Here is a 15705-nt window from a genome sequence, read left to right as displayed (position 1 = left end):
CAGGCTGCAGTGCAGTAGCACTGCACTGAGCCTTGACCTCTCAGGCCCGAGCTATCCTCCTTCCCAGCCTCCCAAGTAGCTGAGACCACAGGCGTGTACTACCAGGCTCAACTAATTTTTAAATATTTGTGGAGATGGGGTCTTACTATGTTGCCCGGCCTCCAACTCCTGGGCTCAAGTGATCCCCCTGCCTTGGCCTCTCAAAATGCTGGGATTACAGGCGTGAGCCACCATGCTCAGCCAGTGATTCACTTTTTAAAGAAACAGCTTTACTGAGATATAATTCACATACCATACACATCACCCATTTAAAGTGTACAGTTAAGTGGTTTTGAGTATATTCAAAGAATTGTTCAGCCATCACCACAATCTAATCTTAGAACATTTTTATCACTTGAGAAGTAAACTCCATACACATTAGTAGTCACGTCTGTTTCCAACCCGCACACTTCCAACTATATGTAATCACTAATCTGCTTTCTGACTCTATAGATTTGTCTATTCTGAAGATTTCATATAAATTGCAATCATACAATGTGGTCTTTTGTGACTGGCTTCTTTCGCTTAGCACGTTTTCAAGGTTCATCTATATGGTAGCATGTTTCCGTACTTTATTATTGTTACTTGCCAAATACTCCACTTTGTTATATATACATTTTGTTTCATTAATTTCATTAATTGATGGACATTTCAGTCATTTCCATTTTTGGTTACTAAGAATAATACTGCTGTGAACATCATATACAGGGTTTATTTTTGTATTTACTCTTGTTTTCCTTTCTCTTGATTATGTAGCTAAGAGTGTTTAACATCATTGGGAACTAACAAACTGTTTCCAAAGTACCTGCAGCATTTTATGTTCCCACCAGCAATGGATAATGGTTCAAATTTTTCCACATCCTCAGTGACACTTTTTATTGTGTCTTTTGTATTACAGCCATGCTCGTGGTTGTGAAGTGGTATCTCATTGTGGTTTTTACTTGCATTTCCCAAATGACTAATAGTCATTAGCCTTGAAAATGGTCAATAAACACATGAAAGAAGCTCACTACACACACACACACACACACACACACACACACCCACCAATTAAGTAAAGCATCTGGCCCTGTAGGCACATTTTCTGTTGTCTTTTTTTTTTTTTTTAAAGAAATGTGTATTAGCCTACTTTCCTGTTTCTTTGTATGTCTTATAATTTTTGTTGAAAACTGGACTTTTAAGATAATATTGATAACTCTGGTATCGCTTAACCCCATCCAAGGGTTTGTTGTTTTTGCTACTGTTTGTTTAGTGACTTTTTTTTTTTTCATTTAGTGAATTCTGTGGATTCTGTATTCCTTGCAGTGGTTGTCCCCAAGGTCTTTTTAATTTTTAAAGTTTTTATTCTACATCTGGCTTCCTACTTGGCATATCTGGGTCAGTATTATTTAGTGGTCAGCCAGTGATTTGTTGTAAGATTTCCTTAAATCTCTTGCCTGTACATCTTCCACCCCTTGTCAAAGTGATTTGTGTGTGAAGGCATGCCTTCAAAGTTCAGATGGTTTAAAGGACAACCTTAGTTTTCATTTCCTGCTTACGCAGGGCTTCATGGTGAAGCAGAAGGGAGCTGAGTATTTGAATGAGGTGTTTTCCTTTCTAGGAATTTGCAGTCTTCTAGATCCCCAAGAATATGTTGTAGCTTTTTAAAGCTGCCTATGTTTTCCAGTTTTCTAAGAATTCCTCTTATATTTTGACCAGTTCTTGTTTCCTCCACATTTAATCACAGGCTTAGGTAGCTGAGATGTTGCCAGCAGATTACTGTTGTTTTTGGTAATGCCCTAGTCAAATGAAATAGCCAAGATGCTGAGAATGAAGATTTTCTAGGGAGTTGCTAGTTCAGACAAAATGTTGATAGTAATAGGGATGGAGATTTTCATGCAGCTCCAAGGAGGTCAGTCATATCCACTGGCTGTGAAGCCGCTGGCTTTCCATGGCTACTGCACTACTCAGTTGAGAAGGGAGGCAGGATGGGAATAGCTCCAAGTTAAAAATGCCATAGATTCAGTGTCTTATCAAGGATCAGTAGTTTTCCTTGGAATAGACAATATTCAGTCCACTGTGTAGCTTTGCTTAATTTCCAGAGTTCTGAAATGGTGGATACTATATGGTTGGCCAGTATTTTTGTTGTTGTTCTTTTTGGGGGCTCTGGGAGAGCAAGTTCGTGTGGTCCTTACACTGCCATTCCAATAGTCAGTCTTTTCCTATTGTAATTCACTTTTATAGAATATATGTATTTTCTAGGTATTTTTCTACATGCTTAAACTTAACATTTAAATGACAAAATTAATATATAAATATTTTAATATTCAAGGGGACTCTGCTAAACATCACTAATGTTATCCCAAAATATGCAATCACTGGAAAGTATATTTACCTGATTATTTATATAGTTCTTAAGTTGGAAACAGTAAGGTATAATGAAAAGGAACATGAATTTAAGGATAGGCATTAACAATGTGTATGAAACTGAAAAGCAGTATAGTGAACAGCATGGGCTGCAGAATTAGTTCACCTGATTGAAAGATAATGTTTAAAAGTAGAGTATCTCACACAGTAAATAATCATGTTAGCTATCTTTATTAAGATAAAATTTATTCTTACAGAGTAGAATTAAAAATTAAACACAGGTCGTTTATGCCTGTAATCCCAGCACTTTGGGAGGCCAACGCAGGTGGATTGCTTGAGCTCAGGACTTTTGAGACCAGCCTGGCCAATGTGGTAAAACCCCGTCTCTACGAAAAATACAAAAATTAGTCAGGCACGGTGGTGCGTGCCTGTAGTCCCAGTTACTTGGGAGCTGACGTGGGAGAATCACCTGAGCCTGGGGAGGTTGAGGCTGTAGTGAGCTGTGATTGTGCCACTGCACTCCAGCCTGGGAGACAGAGTGAGACCCTGTCTCAAAAACAAACAAACAAACAAACAAACTCAAAATTAAGCACAAGCTAATTTCATGACACTACTAGCAAAGACTGACTTAACAGAAGTAAACCAAAAATAAAATTCTAACTGTTGGACCCTCCCCTTAGGCACTCAAAAGTTAACCTGAAAAACTAGTTCAGGCCATGATGGGAAGTGAGGGTCAGATATGCCTCATTATACTCTCCTTGCTTTTGGAATTCAGGCACAGCTGACCAGCATTAACATCAATACAAAGCCCTTAAGACTGACAGAAAAGACTGTTTAAGTCTGATAAGAAGCATTTACAATCTGCTCTCTCTGAAGCCTGCTACCTGGAGCCTTCATCTTCATGATAAAACCTTGGTCTCCCTTATGTTAAAAGACTTAAAGTTTGACTCTTTTTGTCTACATGACATCACACTAGGCTTCTGTTTTCCTGTTTATACTATTAAAATTGCCTATGCAATAAGCAAGCTTAAAAGTATTAAGGTGAATAATCAAAGTAAAATTATCCAGCAACTTAAAATGAAGAGATAATCATTATTACATTTTAGCATACTTTTGGTCACATACTTTTTTTCTCCAAGGCAAGTGCATGCACAAATACATTTTAGCATAGTTTAGTACTATTTTCACTCAGTATTATTTATGAGTATTTAGTCATCATGAAAATTCTTGAAAAATGAATAAGCAGCGAGAAAAATGATGGAAACACCAAAATCCTATTAAGAGAAAGCCAAAGGAAAAGCCAAAGCCACAGTGAAAAGACATGTATTATTATGTATATGTCTAAAATTATTTTTCTAAAGTGATATCTACCCAGACATTACAAAAATATAATTTTCCTGCCTATATAATATCTTATTTAAAAATTAATTCCTTATTGTTGGAAATAAAGGAATTTTCCTAATCCTTCACTATTAAAAAAAAAAAGCTTCAGTGAACAACTCTGCAAATCAGTATTTGCACCCAGATTAGTTTGTTTGATTCCTATATACAGAACACTGGATCAAAGAGTAGTAAGTTTAAAACTTATTGTTAAATATAGAAACCCTGTTTCCTAAAGAGAGGGTGCATCACTTTACATTTCCATTAGCTTTCAATGAAAGCATCCATTTCAATCCATTCTTATTTTCTAATAGAGCTGTAATTCAATTAACTATTTTAACAATTTACTATTTTAATAAAGTGTAAAATCAAATGGCCTTTAGTGTATTTGCAATGTTGTGCAACTATCAATTCTCTCTCATGTGCAAACTTTTTCATCATCCTATACCAACACCCTGTACCAGTTAAGTAATTACTCCCCCCCCTTTTTTTCCCCCAGTAACCTCTAATCTGCTTTCATTCTCTATGGATTTGTCTACTCTAGATACCTCATATAAAAGGTACCACACATGTGACCAACTGTGTCTGGCTTCTTTCACTTAGCATAATGTTTTCAAGGGTCATATAAGTTATAGTAAATATCATTACTTCATCTGTTTTTTATGGAAAAATAATATTCCATTTTATGTATATACTTTGATTTGTTTATCCATTCAGCTATTGATGGATGTTTGGATCGTTTCTACCTTTTGGCTATTATTAGTAGTGCTGCTATGAACATGGATGTACAAATACCTCTTTGAGACCCTGCTTTCAATTCTTTTGAGTATATATTAAGAAGTAGAAATCCTGGATCATATGGTGATTCTAGGTTTAATTTTTTGAGGAATTGCCACATTGTTTTTCACAGCAGCTGCACCATTTTACATTCCCACCAGGAATGTATGAGGGTTCCTATTTTACACAGCCTTGCTGACATGTCATTTTCAGTCTTTTTAATTAAAACCATCTTAGTGGTTTTGAAGTCTGGTTTTGATTTGCATTTCCTTCATGACCAATTATGTAGGACATCTTTCACTTCGGGATTCTTTGGAGAAATGTCTAGTCCTTTGTCCATTTTATAATTGGACTATTTGTGTTTTTGTTGTTGAATTGTAAACATTCTTTTTATAGTCTGGATACTAGAACCTTATCAGAGATAAGATTTGCAAATATTTTCTCCCTTTTCAGTTTGTTGAAAAGAAAAAAAAAAAATTTCTTTTCTTTTGAGACAGGCTCCTGCTCTGTCACCCAGGCTGGAGTGCAGCAGCACAATCCTGGCTCACTGGAGCCTTGATCTCCTGGGTTCCAGTGATCCCAGCTCAGCTTCCTGAGTAGCTGGGAGCACAGGCCTGTGCCACTGCTTCTGGCTAATTAAAAGTTTTTTTTTTTTTTTTTTTTTTTTGAGACAAGCGCTCACTACATTGCCCATGCTGGTCTCAAATTCCTGGGCTCAAGCGATCCTTATGCTGTGGCCTCCCAAAGTTGTGGGATTACAAGCATAAGCCACTGCACCTGGCCAAAAATGTTTTTTAATGCAAAAAAGCTTTACATTTTTGCAGAATCTAATCTATTTTTAAATTTTGTTACTAGTGCTTTTGGTGTCAAATCTAACAATCCATTGTCAAATCTGAGGAAATGCAGATCTATTTCTATGTTTGCTTCTAAGAATTTTGTATCCCTTATATTGAGGTCTTTGATCCATGAGTTAATTATTATATATGAGTTAATTATTTTATATGGAGTCCCGCTTCCTTTTTTTTTTTTTTTTGCATGTCATTATACAAATGTTCTCGTATGATTTGTTGAAGGCACTCTTCTTTCTCCACTGAATGGTCTTGGTACTCCTGTCAAAAATTAATTTGCCATAGATGTTTGGATTTATTTATGGTCTCTCAGTTCTATTCCACTGGCTTATATGTCTATCTTTATGCCAGCACTATGCTTGTTGATTACTGTCGCTTTGTAGTAAGTTTTAAATTTGGAAAGTATAAGTCCTTTCAGCTTTGTTTTTGTTTTCCAATATTGTTTTGGCTTTTTGAGGCCCTTTACAGTTCCATATCAATTTGAAGGTTGGCTTTTTATTTCTGCAAACAGACCACTTGAATTTGTAGATTGTTTTGGGGAATATTGCTATCTTAAAGTTTTCCAATCCATGAATATGGGATGCTTTTCCATTTATTAGATTTTCTTTAATTTCTCTCAGCAATGTTTTTAGTTTTCAGTGGATAAATCTTTCAATTTCTTGCTTAAATATATTCCTAGGTGTTTTACTCTTCTAAATGTTGCAAATTGAACTTTTTTTTTTCTTTTTTAAAAATTTCTTTGCTGGTGTATGGAAACAACTGATTTTTGGGTGTTGATCTTGTTCCCTATAACTTTGCTGAATTTGTTTATTAGCTGCAGTAGTATTTTTCTCAGTGAGTTATATGAGATTTTTCTGTATACAGAATCATGTCATCTGCAAATAGAAATCATTTTGCATCTTCCTTTCCAATTTAGAAGTTTTTATTTCTTTTTCTGGCCGAATTGCTAAGTGTAGGAATTCCAGTAAAAAGGTGAAGAGGAGGAGTGAAAGTGGGCATCCTCATCTTCTTCCTGATCTTAGAAGAAATGCTTTCAGCTTTTCATTATACAAGATGATATTAGGTGTGATTTTTCTTATAACTGCCCTTTATGATGTTAAGGAAGTTCCCTTCTATTCCTAGTTTGCTGAGTGTTTTCATTATAAAAGGATGTTGAGTTTTGTCAAATTATTTTTAGTATCTATTGAAATGATCATGTATTATTTTTCCCTTAGTTCTATTAATGCCATGTATTACATTGATTGACTATCTTATGTTGAACAATCCTTGTATTCCTGGGACAAATCCCATTTGGTCATAATGTATAAACACTTTTAATGTGCTGTTGGATTTGCTTGGTAGTATTTTGTTGAAGATTTTTGTATCAATATTCATACAGGATATTGGTCTGTAGCTTTCTTGTGGTATCTTTGTCTGGGTTTGGTATGAGAGTAATGCTGGCCTCACAGAATGTGTTAGGAAGTATTTGCTCTTCTAGTTTTTGTAAGAGTTTCAATAACAGTGATGAAATTCTTCTTTAAATTGTTGGTAGAATTTCACCAGTGCAGCCATCTGGTCCTTGAGTTTTCTTTTTCAGGAGGTTTTCAATTACTGATTCAATCTCTTTTACTTGTTACAGGTTGGTTGACATTGTCTATTTCCTCTTGGGTCAGTTTTGAATTGTCTGTGTTTCTAGGAAACACTTTTTTTTTTTTTTGGAGACAGAGTCTTGCTCTGTTGTCCAGGCTGGAGTACAATGGTGTGATCTTGACTCACTGCAACCTCTACCTCCTGTGTTCAAGTGATTCTACTGTCTCAGTCTCTCGAGTAGCTGGGATTACGGGCATGCATTACCACACTCAGCTGATTTTTGTATTTTTAGTAGAGACAGGGTTTCACCATGTTTGCCAGGCTGATTTCAAACTCCTGACCTCAGGTGATCTGCCTGCCTCAGCCTCCCAAAGTGCTGGGATTACAGGCACATCTTTGATTCATCTAGATTATCTTTTTTTTTTTGAGACAGGGTCTTGCTCTACCACACAGGCTGGGGTGCAGTGGCACAATCATGGCTCACTGCAGCCTTGAACTCCTGGGCTAAAGCCTCCTGAGCAGCTGGGACTATGGGTGCATGCCACCACACCTGGCTAATTTTTAAATTTTTTTGTAGAGACAAGGACTCACTGTGTTGCCCAGGCTGATCTCAAACTCCTGGCCTCAAGCATTCTTCATGCCTTGGCCTCTCAAAGTGTTGGGATTATAGGTATGAGCCACTGTGCCTGGCCTAGATTGTCTAATTTGTTGATATGCAGTTGTTCACAGTATTATCAATCCTTTTAATTTCTATAAGGTCAGTAGCAAAGTCCCATTGTTCATTTCTGATTTTAGTTATTTGCCTTTTCTCTTTTGTTTAAAACTCAGTCTAGCTAATAGATTGTCAATTTTGTTGATCTTTTCAAAGAACCAACTTTTGATTTCTGTGATTAGTATTCTCTATGTCATTTATCTCTGCTGAAATTTTTATTATTTCCATCCTCCTGCTGGCTTTGAGTTTGGTTTGGTCTTCTTTTCAAGTTCCTTATGGTATAAAATTAGGTTGCTGATTTGAGATCTTTGTTTTTTTAACATTGCATTTACAGCCATAAAGTCCCTCTGAGTACTGCTTTTGCTTCATCCAGTATGTTTGGTTTTGTTTGTGTTTTGTTTTTAGTTATCTCAAGATATTTTTTAGTTTTGCTGATATATGTCTTATCTTCCTTAAGTTAACCATTCATGCAAAGTAGTGGCTGGATTACCTAAATACTCAGAGAGCATATAAAACATATTATATGAATAGTTTTGTATCTGCTTGCTAATGAATGTTTATTTCATTAATGTCTTTATTTGCACAGAATTTGGTTACAGATTTTCTTTTATGTTTACTGATAGTAAGAAAAGTAGTTACTTTTCTTGGTAAAAAAAAAATTGTAGTTACCAATGCTTGGTAACTACATTCTTTGATGGCTACAATAACTGTACACTCCCAAATGTATAATTCCAGTATAGACTGCCAATCTCTGAACTGTAGGCTCTCATATCAAACTAAATGCTAAATATCAATATTTTCATGTATAACACATATTACCAAATTAATATATTCAAAACGTAATCTCTGGGGCTGGGTGTGGTAGCTCACACCTGTAATCCCAGCACTTTGGGAGGCTGAGGTGGGTGCATCACCTGAGGTCAGGGGTTTGAGACCAGCCTGGCCAATAGGGCGAAACCCTGTCTCTACTAAAAGGTACAAAAAAATTAGCCAGGCGTGGTGGTGCATGCTTGTAGTCCCAACTACTCAGGAGGCTGTGGCAGGAAAATCACTGGAACCCGGGAGGCAGAGGTTGCAATGAGCCACAATCGCACCACTGCACTCTAGCCTGGCCAACAGTGTGAGACTCCATTTCAAAACAAAACAAAACAACACAACAACAAAAAAACCCCATAATCCCTGATTTTATTCCCCCTACCTGCTCCATCTCAGTGTGGCCACTCCAACTTTCCACTTGGTCATGCCAGTAACCCTATAGTTATAGTTTATAGGCCTCTCTTTTTCTTATATCCTATATTCAGTCTGCCAAGAAATTGAATGTATATCTACAATTTAAAATGTATACACACTCTAGACACTCATTTCTATTTCCACTGCTATCACCTTGGTCCAAGCCACCACCAACTTTTGCCAGAATTATTATTTACCCCAAATAGGTATGTTCCTAAACTGAAGTATTTTAATAGCTTCTAGTTAGTTTCCTTGCTTTAACTGTTGTTCCTCCTGTAGGCCGCAGTTTCACTCAGAATACAATCTTTTCCTATGTCCTACTTAGCATACACTCTCCACCTCCCATGTAACTGTGGCTTCATTTTCTACTCTGTAACCTCCCTCTTTCATTCTGCTGTAACTTACCGGCCTCTTCACTGTTCCTTGGAAATTCTAGGAGTGTTTATCTCTTAGGGCCTTTGCACTGGCTTTCTTCTTTCTCTGGAATAGCCTTCCAAAGAAAACTACATGTCTAACTTCCTTACCTCCTTCAAATCCTTGTTCAAATGGCATGTTTTCAGAGAGGCTTGCTCTGATAATCCTACATACAATCGAAGACCCTCTGGCCCAGCAATCCCAATCCCTTTTACTCTGCTTTATTCCCTCTTCCTCCCACCCACAGTACTTAACACTGGCTAACATTAGAAAGTATTAAATAACTTACTTACTATGCCGATTGTCTGTCTTCCCCCACTAGAATGCAATCTCTATGAGGGCTGAGATTTGAGTCTGTTTTATTCATTTTTACATTCTAAGAGCTGAGAACAGGTCTGGCATATATTAGCCACTCAATATATTTTTGTTAAATTAATGAATAATTGAAAGAAATTTTAATCCCCCAAATGTGTCAGACTTAACACTTGTAACATATTCCAGTTGAAATATGGTATTACTCAACAAAAAAATACTATATCAATTTATACCATATAAATATTAGCACATCATGATTGTCTACCCAAAGGTAAAGTATCTGTGATACGTTTTTAATATTTTATAATACATTAAAGGCATTTGTGATATCAGACATTCCAACTACCGGATTCAAATGCCTGTGTGCTTTTGTCCAGGCTTGCATTATAGTCTAATTTTCCAATATACTTCAAGTACATGTTATTTATATAATTTTAAAAAAATAACAGTTTTCACCGGGCATGGTGGCTCATGCCTATAATCCCAGCACTTTGGGAGACTGAGGTGGGTGGATGACTTGAGGTCAGGAGTTCAAGACCAGCCTGACCAACATGGTGAAATGCCGCTTCTACTAAAAATACAAAATTAGCTGGGCATGGTGGCACATGCCTGTAATCCCAGCTACTTGGGAGGCTGAGATATACACTATCACTTGCTTTCTTTTGCTGCTAGTCTAACTGCATTGCTAATAGGGTTTCTCATACATCTTCGTCTCTTCATCTTTTTAAACAGAGATGGGGGTCTTGCTCTGTCACCCAGGCTGGAGTGCAGTGGTGTGATCATAGCTTACTGTAGCCTTGAACTCCTGGGCTCAAGTGATCCTCTCGCCTTATCCTCCAGAGTAGCTGGGAGTATAGGTACATGACATCATATCTGGCTAATTTATTTTTGTTTTTTAAATGTTTTAAGGGAAGAGGTCTCACTATCTTGCCCAGGCTGGTTTTGAGCTCTGAGCTACAAGTGATCCCCCCACTTCAGCCTCCTGAGTAGCTGGGATTACAGGTGTGAGTCACATCACCAGGTTGATGTATCTATTAAAATCTTCTCAGCTATACAATTATCATACTCCCTTGTTTCTAAATGCCAACTTGGGGTAATAATTTGTGTTATTTAATGTGATGAGCCTCATTATAAATGTATATCAAATCAGATGGTCTAGCCAGAAAAAAGTCTAGCAATTAAATTGGAGTTTATGGTCTACTCTGATAATGCGATTATTTCCTTGATATGTTTCAAAAAAGTGTTCCATGTATCAAACAACTGACATGTAAACTTTTAGAAAAGAATATGTATGTTAGATGCTGCATGTACATATTGTAATTCTATAGATATCAATTAACACAAGGTGATTTTAATGACTTCTTATTTAAATATTTGTTTTGATCTGAGAACCCAATGCCTTGAATATTCTGGATAACAGAAGATCATAGTTGTTATACTAATTTCTAGTAATAGCCTAGGGACCACCTTTTAAATAAAAATTATCAACTAGGCTAGAATATTGGCCGAAGAAAGCAAGTGATGAAATGTATTACAGCAGTGATGATTTTTAACATTTAAATTAATTGCTGAAGTATTTAGCTAGCTATTTGGATAACTAATTCCTATAATATAGAGTACAGTAATTGCTAAGAGGTTATTTATTGTTAACAGGATAAACTTAATTGTACAATATCATATTATAATTTGACCCCCAGAATTCAGAAGTGAAAACAAAAAAGGACAAAATAGATTTTGAATGTAAAAATAAGCCAAAGGATATTATGACTGAGAATAAAAATATTAACACTTAATTTTAAAATTCAGAGATGTTTTAGGCTATAGTCACTTGACCTTTAAGACACTTGTTAAATCATACAGCTTATCCTTTTATTTTTCTGTTTTAAAATTCACTGACTTTAATTAAATGGATGGTTACCCACATAGAAAAAAGAACATAGCAGCTGGTCCCTGCCTGATGGTAAAATCTTCTCCTGGCCTGTACAACTAAGGCACACCATTTTACTTGGACTTTGGGAATATCTAGTTTCCAATGTGAGTGGATTTTGTGACAAAATTACAAATGCAAGACCTGTGTTACTTTAGTGTCACTATATAAATGCTCCTGGTTTTAAAACAGTTCTACGTAGTGCTCAGCATAAAGACAAGAAATAAGCTGTCTTCACTGAAAGCCGTAATTCATGAGAGAAGTAGTTATAATACCTTTTAAAAGTATGTGGTGGTACTAGGATCTCTAGAATGTGGCTCCAGAAAGATCTCAATTACCCTAAGTGAATAGTATATGGGGAATTTGTGAGGCTCCATGCTTAAATGCTGAGTTCTTACATTTTGGAAGTTAGGATCATCACTGTTCATGGAAAACTTCTTAAAACGACGGTTGTCCTCTTTTCCTGAAAGTTGAATTATGATTGTGAATAAAGGAATCCACTGACTGACTGTTACTCCTTTGGCGTATTTTAAATTATATCTGAACTCAGTTTATAGATAGCTGATAGGATGAAGTGATGAAATATGTGGTAGACAGAAAAATGTTTCATTAAAAGAGGTGCTTAGGTACTTCCAGTCTAGGTAATTGTTCATTTTCATGCTCTATTCCCGGGGAATACAGCATAGTGGCTGGCACACAGTAGGCACTTAGTAGTGATGTCTGCTGTAATAAACTGAAGGTTTGGGAGTAAATAAATTTGTGCAGTCGTTTAACTTTAGTTTTCCTTGAGGTCTTATAATCTGCCATGTCAATGATCACTGTGGAAGACATCCACTTGGGCTGTGAATAATAACATGATATCAGCTTACCTAATGGGGCTTGAACAAATGTGTAGGGAACATAGAAGACTTGTAAATATGGTATTATGGGAAACACATGGGATTTGGATGCCAAAGGTATGTACTTCAACACTGATTTATTTGATCTTTAGTAATCCCTTGACCCCCTTGAGCCTTAGTTTGTGTATTCATTCATCTAAACATTTAGTGAATGTACACTGTATGCCTTTTACACAGATGAGAGACAAACCTTGATCTGGAGATGCTTAAAGGTACAAAAATGAAAATATAATGGAATGTTTCCTCATTTGTAGAATTAGAATAACTATACCAAACAGTATCATCTACTGCATGGATTCAGTGAGGAAATTACCAGATGATAGTACTTAACTTCTAATGTATTATAAAAGTGCTTTGTAAACTACAAAGCAGTGCAGTGGCACTATCTTAGCTCACTGCAACCTCCGCCTCCTGGGGTTCAAGCGATGCTCCTGCCTCAGCCTCCTAAGTAGCTGGGATTACAAGTGTGTGCCACCACGCCCAGCTAATTTTTGTATTTTTAGTAGAGACAGGGTTTTGCCATGTTGGCCAAGCTGGTCTCGAACTCCCGACCTCAATGATCCACCTGCCTCAGCGTCCTAAAGTGCTGGGATTACAGGCGTGAGCCACCACACCCAGCCCCATAAAAGGTTTTTAATGGAAGTTCTAATTTCTTTTTTGGAATAAATGAAGAAACTTGGAACGCTGGTTCAAGCTCTGTCAACCTACTTCCTAGTTATAAATTTAGAATGTGAGTAGTTTTTGTGTCTCTTCTTTTGTGTTAAATTGGTATATAATTCACATACCACAAAACCCACCATTTTAAAGTGTACAATTCAGTGGTTTTTAGTACACCGACAAGGCTGTGCAACTGACACCAATTCCAGAATATTTTCATTACCACAAAAACAAACCCCACACCCAAGAGCAGTTACTTCCCATTTCTTCCTCCCTCCAGTCCCTGGTAACCACTACTGTCCTTTCTACCTCTATGAAGTTGCATATTCTGGACCTTTCATATAAATAAAGTTGGACAATATGTGGCCTTTTGTGTCTGGCTGTATTTTCTTAGAATAGTTTAGCATGGTTCATCATATTGTTGCACGTTTCACATTTTTGTGACTGAATAATATTCCACTGTATGGATATGCCATATCTGTGGTTTATCCATTCATCAGTTTGTGGGCATTTGGTCTGTTTCCACTTTTTGGGCGATTATGAATAATGCTGCTATGAACATTCATGTACAAGTTTTTATGTGGACATGTTTTCTGTTCTCTTGGGAATATATCTAGGAGTGGAATTTTGAGTCATATGCTAACTTTGTGTTTAATTTTTTGAAGAACTGAGTAGTTTGATTTTGTTAACTGCTTTTCTAACCTTAATTCACAAAAGCCTCTAATGAAGGAATGCTAAAAAGCCATTGCAAATGCATGTGAAAAATAATGCAAAGGGAAACAATAAAAGAAATCCACACAGCTCCCATAAAACCAAACTGCATTAGGTGTTACTGCTTGTGGAGTTCCAATTTAATGGTAGGTGTTCCTTTTGAGTTGCATCAGGGTGGTAAACTTTTCTGAGGTTATGTGCAATTATGTTTCAGCTGTCATCCTCTGGATTAAAAAAAAAAATCCCTCAGGTTCCAAAGTGAACAATGTTGTATAAATGAGCTAAATGGGAAAGCTTGACTTATGACTTAGTGCACTCAATTTTCCATGTTGGAGATCTGTACCTCTCTGAGAGGGAAACCAATGGTCATTTCACTTATAAGGGGCCTTTTTTTAGTAGGAAGAAAAAAAAAAAAAAAAGACAAGGGAGCAAAACTGCTTAGTTCTGGGACATGGATAAAAGATGCTTAACTACTTTAAAACCAAAGGTGAGAAGAGATTTTTTTAGTCCCAAATTGCAAGATAGGTTATTTTTACTGAAACATGTGATTTTAAAAGAAATGTTTATTAGACTAGGTAGCTATTATTACATACATGTGACTCAACCTGGAGAGACCTAGAGGCAATTACTAGCTATCAATAGACATAAAACACAAAAATACCTTCGAATTTTTCCTTTAGCAAAGTCAGTTCTCTCATGTGTACCTTCTTGCTAGAGGACATGATTAAAGTTGTGACTGCCAGTATGCATATTCTTTTAAACTTTTAAATCATCACCTTCCGCTTCTCTACGTTTCTATCCCTTTCCTATCCACTCATGCCTGAGCTGCCCAAACATATGTCTTTATCAGTGTCAGTACTTCCATCTTTGTAAATTCGTTTATATTTGGCTCATGAAGCAAAGCAGAATACTACATTCTTTCTTGCAATTATTGTTGTGTAACAAATTAACCTAAAATTTACTGGCTTACAACTAGAATCATTTTATTTCTCATGATTCAGTGAGTTGACTGGGCAGTTTCTGCTGGTTTTGACTAAGTTATTCATGTGGCTGCACTCAGCTGCAAAACCCAACCTGGGGTTGGGGTTTGGTTGGTTGACTGCACTGGCCTGCCTCTTCATGGTCTTTCTTCCTGAAGGAGACTAGCCTGGCTGTTTTCACATGCTTCTCAGGGCCACACTCCAAGAGGGCAAGTCCCACAGTATAAGGGCTATCAGAGTTCTACTTGGGTCATGTTTGCTGATGTCTCCTTGGCTGTGGGTTGGGGCTAACAATGGTATGAATACTGGGGAGGCATGAATTATTGGGGGCCATTAGTGTAGCATTTTATACCTGAATGTTCATTAAGGTAAACTGTATTTTTCTTTTTTCTCCTCACTTTTCAGTTGACATATTTTCAAGGATCACCAATTCTTTCCTTGGCCATGTCTAAGTCCATCAAAGGCATTCTTCATTCGTATTTACAGCAAGTCACTTGTCCAGCTCACAGCCCACAGGCCACATGTGGCCCAGGGTGGCTTTGAATGTGGCCCAACACAAATTCATAAACTTTCTTAAAACATCATGAGATTTTTTTTTTTTTTTAATTTTTAGTTCATCAGCTATCATTAGTGTTAGTGTATTTTATGTGTGGCCAAAGACAATTCTTCTTCTTCCAATTTGGCCCAGGGAAGCCAAAAGATTGGACAGGCCTGTATTACAGTGTTTTTTATTTCTAGCATTTTTTCCATAAGAGCTCTTAGCATATTAATCACAGTTAATTAATTAATTTAGAGATGGAATCTCACTCTGTCGCCCAGGCTGGCGTGCAGTGGCACTATCTTGGCTCACTGCAACCTCCAACTCCTGGGTTCAAGCAATTCTCCTGCCTCAGCCTCCCAA

General features: G+C 36.8%; 1 protein-coding gene across 1 annotated transcript in view; it reads right to left on the bottom strand.

The window, feature by feature from the left end:
• Positions 1–15705, bottom strand: part of ITFG1 (integrin alpha FG-GAP repeat containing 1) — a 296091-nt gene that overhangs the window by 8515 nt on the left and 271871 nt on the right. The gene's annotated exons all lie outside the window — the stretch shown is intronic.

The sequence above is a fragment of the Colobus angolensis genome, unplaced genomic scaffold (assembly GCF_000951035.1).
Source record: "Colobus angolensis palliatus isolate OR3802 unplaced genomic scaffold, Cang.pa_1.0 Scaffold343, whole genome shotgun sequence".
In the NCBI taxonomy this organism is placed as follows: Eukaryota; Metazoa; Chordata; class Mammalia; order Primates; family Cercopithecidae; genus Colobus; species Colobus angolensis.
Note: the sequence above shows the minus strand (reverse complement) of the source record. Positions and strands in the feature narration are given on the sequence as shown.